The 13,973-nt window shown below is 47.0% G+C and overlaps 1 protein-coding gene across 1 annotated transcript in view; it reads left to right on the top strand.

The window, feature by feature from the left end:
• The window catches only part of fign (fidgetin), a 42,725-nt gene that overhangs the window by 12,887 nt on the left and 15,865 nt on the right, over nucleotides 1-13,973 (top strand). The window lies entirely within an intron of this gene.

The raw sequence follows: 13,973 nt of genomic DNA, 5'->3' as shown, positions 1-13,973 counted from the left end.
TTACAAAAGGCACAGGCAATTTGGTTCCAAAATGAGCCTGAAGGTTTCTCTTAATGAGATTGGCTGTTAAAGGGCTGCATATACTGCTGCTATACTACTACTAACCCCCCTCACACACATGTGCTCGCACACACACACGCACGCATACACACACACACACACACACACACACACACACACACACACACACACACACACACACACACACACACACACACACACACACACACACACACACACACACACACACAGTTTTCAGTTCTTCTCTGACCAGCTGAGCTAAGTGACATTTGTTTGCTGAGCTGAGTGCCATATTTCTCATTTTTCGGTCACCACTTAGACACATGAAGTAATCAGTCATCTAAAAAAAAAAAAGATCCAGTCTTTTTTTGTCTTTGTCGGATTTTTTCCTCATCATGTAGGTCATAAGATCCTCTGGCTTCTCCTCTCATCATTTCATCCTTGTTGTTGGAACAAACGAGAGGAAATGATGGCTGAGGGAGACGTGAGATCAGTGTGGTGCGCCTTGGCCCTGTGGTCAGCCCGTGAATAGCACTTAATGAGTCTGCAAAAGTGAAAGCGTTTCTTCAAGAGCATCAGTGGGCATTAGTCCGTAAAGAGTGTGTATGTGTGTGCGTGTGTGCGTGTGTGTGTGTGTGTGTGTGCTCCCCTCGCCTGCCATCAGGGTTTTCTCCTTTTTTTGTGAGCTCCACACTTTCTTTGAGGAAATGATCCGCCACAGAGAAACCTAGCGATTTTCGTTTGGCCTATTTGACGGTCACCCTTAAGTGTCCACATGGAATTGGATTAATTTAAAATAGAGAGAGAGAGAGAAAGGGAGAAGGAGAGAAGAAAAGGCAGAATAAAGATGACAATGTGATGAAAGAGAGAGAGAGAGAGAGAGAAAAGACAGAACGATAAGAAGAGGGGAGACAGAGAGCAAGAGAGAAAGAGAGAGAGCAAGAGAAAGAAGGAGAGAGTAAAGGGGCCTGACACACAAACAGAAAGAAGCAGGAGGCGGTACGGTATGTAGTCGTCTCTCTCGGAGTTCAGTGTCATCTGAGAGGTTTATGAGGGCTGACAACTTTTTATGCTTATTATCATGAAATCACCTCAGGGACGTTGCCGTTGACTCGGCAGAGTCCAAAATAGCCACTCCAAGAGCTCTGTGCTCTCCACTGCTTCACACTCAACACAGGCTTTGCTCTGCTTAGCTCTGCTGCTCTACTAACATGACTGCTAACATCACACATGCTGTAGGCTGCTACTCGCATCACAGTTTGTCACAACCGTAGGCAAAAACACTAGTCTCACAGACACAGACGCACAGCACTGTCTGTGAGAATGCTTGTTTTTTGTTATTATTATTTATTTGTTTTAAATCTACACATTGTGCAGATTTGTTCAAGTGCAAATTAGGCTGGCTTTGGATCTATACTGAGATACTCCTTTTGCCCTTTTCCATATATTTAGGGGAACAAAGTTTCTCTGAAGCGAACATTTTTTTTCCCGGAGCGCGTGTATGTCTCCCAGATTCCATTATTTATGTCAGAAGTTGTATATTTTCAGATGGGAAGCGAGCTTTAAACAATAATTTTGTGTCTGCTGAAATTTATGTAGAGACAGCCAGCGCTTTATGCAAAAAGTCACCTCCGCCTACAGAGAAAAGATGTGGGTGTGTACACTGCATGTGTGTCTTACTAGGTTTAGGGTGTGTGTGAGTGTATGTGTGTGTGTGTGTGTGTGTGTGTGTGTGTGTGTGTGTGTGTGTGTGTGTGTGTGTGTGTGTGTGTGTGTGTGTGTGTGTGTGTGTGTGTGTGTGTGTGTGTGTGTGTGTGTGAGTGTGAGTGTGCGTGTGCGTGTGTGCCCACGTGTGTGGAGAAAGAGTGTGTGCTGCGCGCACACACACATGCAAGGGAGCCTGTCAGTCTGTCAGGCAGGCCTAATGCGTCTCCCCAGGGGTACCTGGCTGAGCCCTGCGCGGCACCCAGCCCGCCTCGGCTGCCGCCCATGCGGTGACAATGGGTTCCCATGGAGAGAGGAGGTGTCATAGCTCCTATGTAAACCAGTGACAGATGACTGGAGACGCACAGACTGCTGGAAAAGTAGCGAGCGCACCGCCAGAGAAAAAGAGCCTCTGATCTCTCTCTCTCTCTTTCTTTCTCTCTCTCTCTCTCTCTCTCTCTCTCTCTCTCTCTCTCTCTCTCTCTCTCTCTCTCTCTCTCTCTCACTCTCTCTCATCTGCTTCAAGCAAAAAAAATGTGCACACACACAAGTGCAGACACACGCACAAGCACACACACACACACACACACACACACACACACACACACACACACACACACACACACACACACACACACACACACACACACACAGTCATGCATGTACATTCATATTCCCAGTTTGCTCACACACACACACACACACACACACACACACACACACACACACACACACACACACACACACACACACACACACACACACACACACACACACAGACACACACACTTAACATAACCCCTTGTTCCTTAACAAAACAGACGTACGTATGTGTAGCGTGATAACACGACAGACGGATTTTCAAATGACACGCAGGATCAGAGCCTTTCTTACATCTGCACATGGGACGCAGGAGGCTGATCAGATCCATATGTTGCCCCTCTTTTACCTTTGACCGGCTCGCAATGAAATCATTTTTTTTAAACGTTTATGTTTCTGCTCGGTCTAGAGCTTGCTTGCTCGAGGTGTTGCTGCCGGTGACTGCAAATGAATAAGGGTTGGCTTGTTTTTATTTATTTATTTTGCTCTGCAGTGGTGTTTTTTTTTTGGGGGGGGGGGGGGGTAGTGGAGGCCTGAGGCTGCGTTTCTAGGTCAGAGGGCGTGTGGGTCAGTGTTACACTCCCCGGCAGCCTCGACTCAACCCCGGCACTCTGAAAATAGAACACTACGTTACACACACACACACACACACCAACCGCAACAACCACCGTGGTGTTGCAATAAGGGACACGTGGATTCCAGAGCTGCTTTAGCATGTGGCCACACTCACTCGCTAGCTCGCTCACTCGTGCGCTATCTTCGGCTCATTTATTTAGCCTAAGTGACGGGCCGTCGGAGGCTCAACTCTGGCGGTTACTGTAATCTAATGCCGTTCTAAATGGGCAGAGAGAGAGGGAGGGAGGGCAGGGGGGGGTGTTCCCAGCGCTGGCTGTAACTCCCTACCACTACCACTGAATGGACGACCGCTGCCCTGTGATGTGGCGTGTTGTGGTTGTGTCTTGTGTTTTTGTGCGCGAGGCTAAAGCCACTCGATCTAAATTAAACTGACGTAACCTGCGTGAATGGCCATTTCCTTTGCTATACGGAACAGACATCCATCAATGACGTGTGTTCGCTTGTCAGACCAAAGGAGGAAAAACAAAAGGCTAGGTCTTGCTATGACTTCTGCGAACCCTTTTACTTTGAAAAGGTTTTTTTATTTCTAAAGCTTGAATAGGTCGATGCAGGGCTGTTATTGAAAAGGTGTATTATGAGAAGGTCTAAATTGTAGACTTTTCTCTCCCTCAAATAATTATTATATTCATACAGTAGCGTGCACCTAGGCACTCCTGCAATCTTCACAATTTGTGCAAATCTTTTGACCATTTTTTTGTACTTCATATTGTAGTCTCTTTCACCACATTCATTTTACAGTGACCTTGAAATTCATCTTCTGTTTCCTTTGCAAGAGCAAAGTCAATTGAAGATCTTCCTGCTACCAGAGTAATTGATTTCTTGACCTTAAAGTGGTTGTCTATTCTTTGCAAACTTTCACCACTCATCATTCTACCTGAATTATTACAGTGTTCCCATGTAGCCATTCATGACGGACTTAGCATTATAAAACGTGTGCTCAATTGAGGCTTAAGTGTCAAAGAAATCCACCAACTTTTCTCATTTCATTTCAGAACAGCTTTTGAACGTGTACAAATTAGTGCAAATTACTTAAAAAAACATCTTTAAACATAATGTTCCTCCACATGTGTTTCCGTTTCAAATATACTCTAAAGCCACTCCGCTATTTTTAGGACCTCTCAGAGCAGAAGGCATTTGGGTGTTTGAGAAGTGGCTGACCTAAGGGTGGTGTCTATTGATGAGCGGGATTTGTTCCATAATAGAATTGTATCTAATTAATTAGCTTTTAATTGGGTGAATACGGAACATGCAAATACAGCACAATTCAGATCATGGCAATCGTTACCTCCGCTGCATAAAGTAACTGTACGGTGGCCTCCGCACTCGGTGGAATGTGGATGTGCTTTGAAGCTCTTGTCACCTTGTTGTCAGTGAGGTTGAATTGGACACGGCCCCTCTTGTGGGGAAGAAACAGTCCGGAACTGTATTGACAGTCACCACTGTGTTTGTACATATGTATTTGTCAGTGTGTATCTGGCAGGAGTGTCTAGTGTGCTTTAGCAAAGAAGATGTCTGGAGCATAATGCTGTGAAGTTATGATGCACACAAGAAAAAAAAACCCTTTTTGCTCAGTGACCGTAACCTAAGACCCGCACTACATTCAGTGTTAGCTTCCTTAAGCCAACCTATAGAAGTTGTTTCACAACAGATTCTTAAGTGTTGCTTTCCCTAAAGGCCCATACAAATGTTTCTTTGAGAACATGCAGCTTAACAAATGAACGTGAACTGTTTGACTTCCCCCTTCAACCTTTTTTTTGCCTTTCACTGATTTTCACATTTTATATACTCACACAAACCATCACAAATATGTTTTTTTTCCTATCAAGGTTTTTTCAGTGTCGATAATGTATTGAGCAGCGGGGGCTTGTGGTTGCATCAGCTGGGCTCACAGCGGGGTGTAAATTCAGTAGGCGCAGAAATGTCTTCTTCTGAGGCTAACATGGCACTTACACCTGTTGCACTCTCAGCAACGCAGAGCTACAGAAATGCCACGCCTAAAACTGGACCTGGCTGTAATTTGAATATCCCTGCTCAGACTGACCAGTTGACCACTGGGCTTGTGTTAAGACATGTCTCCTGTTACAAGTTTGTTTGAGTGTATTATTGAAGACTACGTTTGCAATGCCTTTTCATTGAATAGTAAGGCTTTCCACTGGCAGAATGGTCCACATTATAAGACGACATTATATTGATATAAATTGAACATTCTGTTCATAGGCATTAATAATATAATAATAAAATATGTTTCAGAAAGAATGGGGGAAATGCCAATCAATACACTGTCTTGTGCAGTGGTCTGAACAGTGGTCAATAGTGGTCTGAATGTGGAATAGCAGTGTTAGGGGAAAAAACCCTTGACAGAAAGACGTAAACTACAGCACTGCATTGCACTACAGCACAGCTCCAGCTAAAACCACATCTAGTGACTCCCACTGTCATGCCTAAGTAGAGCTCAGTCACTTCATTGAGTCCCCCCCACACCCCCCCCCCATTCAAGTCCATATGAAATGAATCAGCATTGACCAGCGGGGGACTCCCGGAGATGAGGGAGTATTTACAGGTTCCACTATTACCCTGGTAATAGGCTTTCTAATGACACAAACCCACTGAGGGATTCTGTTTCAGCGGGGCGGTCGCCAGCAGGAGAGATTGCACTCTATATATTTACCCAGCCTATACTAGCAAGTCCCCGCTTTCAAATTAAATTGCAATCGAATCATGCTATCCGTGTTTGTACAGCCAAATTCATTCTACCTCATTTTTTTCTCTCAAATAGCTTTGTTAAGCTTGTCAAATGTCATTACTCAGTAATATGTGGCGAGTGATACTACCTCTCTCTCTCTTTCTCTCCCTCCCTCTCTCTCTCTCTCTCTCTCTCTCTCTCTCTCTCTCTCTCTCTCTCTCTCTCTCTCTCTCTCTCTCTCTCTCTCTCTCTCTCTCTCTCTCTCTCTCTCCTATAAATACACATCAGTCCCCGCCTGGAATAGCTGGCTTTAAATAGTGGAAACAATCTATGAAATCACTGATCACTACACTCTGGACATGATATGGCTGAGGCAGGCTGCATGGCATTGGCTCACGCCCAGGCTCTGTGTGTGTGTGTGTGTGTGTGTGTGTGTGTGTGTGTGTGTGTGTGTGTGTGTGTGTGTGTGTGTGTGTGTGTGTGTGTGTGTGTGTGTGTGTGTGCGTGTGTGTGACTTCATTGGTGTGTGTGCAACACATGTACTGTATCTTTGTGTGTGTGTGAATGTGAGTGACAGTGTGTGGATGTGGCTGTGTGTATGTCTGTGTGTGCATGTGCATCTGTGTGTGTGTGTGTGTGTGTGTGTGTGTGTGTGTGTGTGTGTGTGTGTGTGTGTGCTGTCTCATCCAGCTGGTGTTTTTGGCCCTGTAATGAGGCCTCCCATTGCTGCAATGCTCTGGTTCCTCAGCCCTGCTCACTCCTTCCTCCTCCTCTGCCAGTGTCTGTCTGGAGGTGTATAGCTACTGCTCTGCTCTCCCCAGCTCTAGCCACACACACACACACACACACACACACACACACACACACACACACACACACACACACACACACACACACACACACACACACACACACACACACACAGCTCTGCTCTAGTCAGCTGGCAAAGAGTTTCGTGTGCTCAGTTGCCGCATGCCTCCTCCACTAATACCAGGAGATGTTTTGCTGGCTCTAAAAAACGTGGTGCCGATCGTACCCTGTCCATCCTCGTTTACTCTCCTCCTTTTGTGCCTGCTCTCGCCTTCCCTCCTCCACACACCACTTCACACTCCACACACACACACACACACACACACACACACACACACACACACACACACACACACACACACACACACACACACACACACAGCAGCAGCATCACACCATCGGCCTTGTGTTAGTCACCGTCAGTTCCCCCTCTTTACTGAAGATGCAGCTGGGGGAGGTTTTTCGGAGCCGTGTGTCTTGGAGCTGTGTGTGCTGTTCTGTTCGGTTCTGCCTCCTCCAACAACATCACGCCGCTCCCACAAGTCCCAATCCCTGCTGAGGGCCAGCGCAGACAAGCCGAAATCAGATTAGATTACATATAACTTTATTGCCCTTTACACGTGTAAGAATACAGAGAGATGAAATGCAGTGTAGCGTCTGATAAACAGAAGTGCAAAACGTGAGATGACATGTAGGGATGCGCTGATGCCGATACCGATACCGATTCAGTTGACTTCAAAGCAGCATGGGAAAAAGAGCCGCCTCATACCGTACCTTTATTAATGTTTAATATCTACATGGAAATGGACAATAAACAAGCATTACAGGTGGGGAAAAAACGAGGCTGTGCATTTATTTTCATTGTATCGTGGGGATAACAGTATCGGTACTCTGTATTGGCAAGTACATAAATGAATGTACTCGTACTTGTATCGGTTTTCAAAAAAAAGTGGTATTGTGCATCCCTAAGTACATGCCATATTGGGAGTGACTGATTACCATTTCATTTGTTTTACAGGAAAAGAAATTCCTGTTGATAAGAGAGGAGCAAGTGTGTCAGTGCAATAAGTGACATGTCAGATCTTTTTTTCTCTTCTCCCCTTTTCTCTCCTCCCCTATCGCGGCCCGACGGTTATTAGCATTAAAAAAGGCAGATGATCTCCGTTCTGACAGAACACTCGCAGATGTCTTTCTCGTGGGAGTAAGAAGACGGGTTTTAAAAAGTGGTATTTAAATGAGCGCCATTAATCTTTATGAGAGGGTTTGATGCGGAGGGTTAAAAAGCCATCCTTCAACGCCGGCTGTATGGCCACTTGATTAACCGTGTTGCATTGATAAACAACGTACACACAGCCGACCAACCAACGGAAAAGGCGCTGAAGGTTAGAAAGGCTTTGATGTTTCCCCTCCACAGACACACACGCACACACATACACACATACGCGCGCACGCACACACACACACACACACACACACACACACACACACAGGAATGCAGTCAGAATCGGTTCACTCCTCATTCACACACACACACACACACACACACACACACACACACACACACAAACACACACACACACACATAATACATACAATACACACTCACACACACACACATAAGGATGCAGTTGGAATCAGCTCGCTCTCCTTCACGGAGACCTCTTCGCTCTGCGCAGCCCCCCCACCGCAACCCCACGCGGTGCCCCATACAGGCCGGTGGCTCCATGCCGCTCCGCTCCTCCTCTCGTCTCTCCGCGCCACGCCACGCCGCGTGTGTTTGTCAAGGCGGCTCCGGCTGCCCACTTGTTTTCTCTCTCTCTCTCTCTCTGACTTTTTTGCTCAGCTGAGCATTTGTCTTCACAATTGCATTAACTTTGAGTTATACCTTTTGTCTCTGTTGTCAAATCAATACCGGGATGACAGCTGGGCTCTGGCAGTGAGGAAGCATAATCTCACGGAGGGGATGGAGGAAAGGAGGAGGGTGGGAAGGGAAAGGGAAAGGGAAGAGAGGAGCGAGAGGCAAGAAAAAGGAGAGCGATGAAGAGAAAGAGAGAGATCTGTCTGTGTCAAGCCCCTGCCATGGAGTTTTCAAGGAAAAGGCCTCAGCACTGACTGTACTGCATCAGAGCTCTGATAAAGCAGCGTTTTCTTTTGCCTGCCAAAAGTTTATGAGCCCATTTTTGGCATGAGCAGTTCCAGTGGAGAGGGAGTGTCTTTGAAGTGCTCTAACCATCAATTGGCGACAAAACACTGATTAACTGGGCAGAATGTTTAGATGGCATTGTAATTGTTAATTAAATGATGTAAACTCGTGGATGAAGTGGGCACACACGCACCATGCTCTCCAGGAGATTTATGCGTGGCGTAATGGACTGAAAGTTTGCTGCGTTTGCAAAAAAAGAAGGGAAAAAAAACGACGCAAAAGTGGGGATCCATTTGCGAGCGTTAGTGAGGCATTTTCTTTTGTAAAATACAGCTGCCCAGAAGAGCTCGACACGATGTATTGTGTGCCTGTGGGCGAAGCAATCTCCCTCTCCTGTAAAAAAAAAAAAAAAGACAGAAAAAAGTGGCTCTCCGATAAGCGCGGTGGCCACCTCACTTCAGTAACTTTCATGGCACTATTGTGGGGAGATTTTCTGTTTCATATTGACCAAAGATTGCTTCGCTTGCCTCATCTCACCTTTTGTCTGGCCTTGGTTTGGGGGCTGACCTTCTTTCTTGAATAGCACTCAATAGTGACCGCCAAAAAACTCTTTAAACGCCTTGAAGGAGAAGACGACGGAGGGAAAGTTGCATCAGGCTCTGGACAGCCCCCTCCTCTCCTCTCTCCCCTCTCCTCTCGTCTCCTCCTTTTGTCTTCCTCTGAAAGTTGTTAATTTTCCCATTAATCCTTTATCGGGATCCTAATTGCTATTCATTTATAAGGTAATTAAGGGACGATGCCTTGGTGCTGCTGTGTGTGCTATTGGACATACAAGGTGGCCGTCCTTCAGGGAGATGGCTGCAGTCATTCACCATCACAAACGCCTTAGCCTTAACGCCATCCAACATAATGCACGACCGTGACATAAAGCAGCTTTTATTTGCTTACTAGGTGAGGTGAAATAACACATCGGGCTGTCATGTTCAATATCACTCTCGTCAAACGTGTCACAACTGCGGAAAGACAACACATGCAGTACGACCAGCATTGCTTTCATGAAGCTGGCTTACATATTTTTTCCCTCTCCATTCCTTTCTTTGTTCAAAAGAGTTTCCTGGTACGGTGTCAGCACGGCTGACAGCCATCCGGTAGCTACACCCACCAGGTGTATTATGGAGGAGGCACAAGCACCATCTCAATCTGTCTGCAGCGACTCTAAAGCCAGCCACCCCACCCCTTCAAGCACATGGGGGAAGTTGACGCAACTTTGCTGTAAACTATGGAAATTGTAGCTTTTTCATTTGCATGCCCTGAATCGCCGTTTAAACTCACTACTCTCTTCACTCTGTGTTTTTTTTCTTCTTTTTTTGTTACGCAAGTGTATGGGGGCAGCGTCACGCAGCGTTAGGACATAGGTGGGCCCAGATGAATTGCTATCAGGAGCCTCAACATATAGGCAATTATTTATAGAACTTTAGTCAGACAAGATCTTTTAAAAACTTGGGGGCCCTTTTTTTCCACACAAAGCACATACCGCTCTGCAGCAAAAAAGGTTGTGCTCCCTCCGTTTTCTCGTACAGTTGAATTAGTAATAGTGTTTTTATGTATTAATCTAATTTACATGTGAAGCACTGTGAACAGTCTCTGAACAGCGCTTGGATCCGTGCCAGAACCCGGTTTGTTTTACTTCACTTAAGCTGTGCGGCTTATGACAGAACAAAAGGTTTAGTGTGGCAAATTGATCACTCAGCTGCGCTTTGTTTTTCTGTGTGTGTGTGTGTGTGTGTGTGTGTGTGTGTGTGTGTGTGTGCTGTACAGCTTTGCTGTGGATAACAGCTTAACGCTCTGTGGAGTATGGGTCTCATTTAATGGCTATTTACATGCAGTGTCTTGCAGTGGGGAGCGTTTGGCAGCAGTGGGCTAACATTATTGCATCCAGCCCCAATGCTCCCGGTGAGCCCCGTGTAGGGATCTGGTTTCACAGTACATGGCTATCTTCTTGTCACACAGACACACACGCACCGCACGCACACAGATACTGCACACACACATGTATGCATGCACAAGCACACACACACACAGACACACCATCAGAGGTGCTGACGTGGGGTAGAGAAACATATTTCTGGTGGACCCATCCTCTCCGACACGCACACACGCACAGACATCACCAGGAAGGTGACGTGGGGTACAGTCACATACTTTTGGTGATTATCCCCCAATCTCCCACCACCACCATCTCCCCAAATACACACACACACACACACACACACACACACACACACACACACACACACACACACACACATCCTTCTCATTCTCATTCTCTAATGTCTCCTTTTGAGCACCTCGTGGAGAAAAATCACACTTGTCCGTCTGGCACCCGAGTGAGGAAGAGGCCCACGACGATGTGGCGACGCGTGAAGACAGGAGAGGAGAGAAGAGGAGAGAGACATCCTCTGAAGGAATGCCTGCTTGCCTCAAGAGAAATAGAGACAGAGAGAGAGAGAAATAAAGAGAGAGAGAGACAGAGAGAGAGAGAGGACGGCAGCCTCCTCCGCCGATTCGACTGCCCACAAGAAGGCCCAAGGGAGACGCAGCCACTGTAAACAAACAAGGCTTATTTTTGGCCCGAACGCCTTCGCTTGTCTTTTTCTCCCCCCTCTTTCTCTCTCATTTTTGCTTCTTCTTTTTCCTCCTCATCTTCGTCGCCTTGGTCTCGTTCTTCTTCAAGGACACCTGAATGGTGAATTTTAAACAGGGGACGTTGCATGTGTGATTACCATAGCGCCGTAACAAACGCTTTTTTCGGAATTACGGGACGGACAACAAGAAGGAGAGAAAAAAATGAAATAAATAAATGAATAAACTATCTGGAATATGACCTAGTTTGTGCTTGTTTTGTGCACGTTCACAAAGTATATCGGAAGTAGTCCACACACACACAGCCCGGTTAGTGTTATAGCCAGTTTCTGCTTTCCCCCCCCCTCCCTGGCCCGCTCTTTCCCCTGGCTACACCAATCCATACTAAGGATCCCGTAGAACAGATGTTAGCAGTGATTACATCAACAACATGTTAACAGGAATCGCATCATCATTATCAAGCTCCCACTCCCCCCAACCAACACCTGCCCCCTCCCCTTCACCCCACACATACAAAGACACGCATCCTCTCCTCACACACACACACACGCAGACACGCATACATACACATGCACACGCAAAACACCCGGACTATCACTTTTATTCCATTGTGACTAATGGATTGAGCGCGTGAAGTAATCACAGTCCTGAATCGGACCAGTGAACAAGGTAATCTGTTAATTTGCTGCAGGCCCGGGCCTATTGGTTTGTAAATCAAATAAGTGCTTGCCGGCTGCCATTAACCGGCAAAGGAGCGGCGAAAAGCAGATTAATGGTGAATGTGAGAGGCTCTTAACACACCCACCGACTATGTTTCCTGTCCCTTTTCCTTCCTCTCCTCTCCTCTCCTCTCCTCTCCTCTCCTCTCCTCGTCTCCTGCCCCAGCCCATGTTCTCAGCCCACACTCCCCCACCCATCTTATCGGTCCTGCTCCACTCCCCCTTCTGCTTTCCTCCATGGCCGCGTTGTGGGTTTCCCTCAGTGGAGCTGTGCGTTGTGGGGATTACGCCGTTTTGGGAGCATGGCGTGGGCTGGCTGTAGTGGCCGTGGTGGAGGTGGGGGTGGTGATGGTTGCAGCGGGGGCCTTGTGGGTTTTGGTCAATGAGCCTTCATGGAGTGCGGTCGCCCAGCTCGGCTCTGCTCCCCTCATGTGTGTAAGTGATCCCGCCGGGAGCTCGGGGCCACTCGTCCTCAAACACTTCTTTAGCTGGAGCCACTGTCAGGCGCCAGGCGCCTCCTCTCACACAGCAGAGCCGGAGACAGCCGTGGCAGGGACTATCGCTCACCGCCACCTTAGCCTGTCGCCACTGGAAGCACGGTTAGCTCGCCGAGTGTGAAGCGTGCATGTATGCCCGTTTCGGCAGTGACACAAATAACTTATTACGGCTGTGTGGTGTTTCCATTTGTTTGCTCAGTTAAAGCACAATTATCTTTTTTTTTTCTCTCCTTGTCAAGAGCTGACAGTTGAAACTGGGCTGCGATTTGATTAACCTTTATGTCTCTGCTAAAGCCACTACAGCACATCTGTGTGCTAGTAGCACCCAATATCTACTTTCATGAAAAAAAACCTCTCTTGATTGGTTGGTGTAGCAGCAGGTGTAAACAAGTGGGATCTGTAGTAGCGAGTTTTGGTACTGTGTGTGGGAGGTGAGATTTGTGTCTCTCTCCACCACAACCGTAATGTGCTAACATATCTTTTTTTTATCCAACCCCCAACCCAACCCCCCACACTTCCTTTCATTTTTATTAAAGCATGTTTTCAAGTTTAATTAAGAGAGTGCTAGTTTGCATAGCTCATTATACCTGTCTTCAGGAACACGGGAGAAGCCGCACACAGACCCAGTGGCCGGTTTAGATTGCCACTCTGTTTATCTGTGGCCTGGAGAAGACAAGAAGATGTCAGGGCACTAGAGGCTATGGCTTTCTCTTAGTGATGTGTCGTTCCTTCTTTTTTTTTACTCCTCCTCGTTTTGCCTGCTCTCGTGCTGGCTGTGAAATGTAGAGAGCGAGGAGGAATGCAAACAACACGTATTAGCGAGGTATGCCACCATCTAGCTCTATGCACTTGCTAAGCAGTGTTGCCAGATTGGGTGGTTTTTGAGCAGGCCGTCTGTGATGGCCGTCTGCGGGTAAAAAACGGGCATTGGGTGGGTTTTTCTGTAGATTTATGGCCATAGAAATCAATGCAATTTGGTTCCAATTGGGCAGGATTTGGTGCATTTTTTGAGCAATTTTTGGGCTGGAAATGATCACACATCTGGCAACCCTTTTGCTAAGCCACAGAGTTCCTTTAGTGCTCTCCTGTGAACTGCAAGGGGTAGCACTAGTAAGACTAGGGAAAAAAGGTTTTATTGTCTTCCTATAATATATTTGCTTCCCGCCTCTATTCCCTACCACCACCATCACCACCACCACCACGCCGCCCCTTTACTTGTGAAGTGTTCAGCAAATGAGAGTGTTAGCACTCTGTTAAAATGTGCCGTTATGTATTAGAGCGGGAATCAATTGAGTGTGAACATTGAAATGTGCCGGAGAGATTGCTGCAGAGGCTGGGTTCTCATGACACCTCCTCCTCCTCCTTCTCCTCCTCCACCTCTTCCTCCATCTGTATGAATTATTCAAGGCGTGGTGGACCTGCACGCTGAGCTGCGCTGCGCTGGCTGCCGGCAGCAGCACACTTGCTCACTCGCTCGCTCGCTCTCAGATTCTCCAGACGCAGGAGAGGGCTGACCA

Source organism: Engraulis encrasicolus, chromosome 13 (genome assembly GCF_034702125.1).
Source record: "Engraulis encrasicolus isolate BLACKSEA-1 chromosome 13, IST_EnEncr_1.0, whole genome shotgun sequence".
NCBI classification, from domain to species: Eukaryota; Metazoa; Chordata; class Actinopteri; order Clupeiformes; family Engraulidae; genus Engraulis; species Engraulis encrasicolus.
This window is presented reverse-complemented; position numbering and strand designations above follow the sequence as displayed.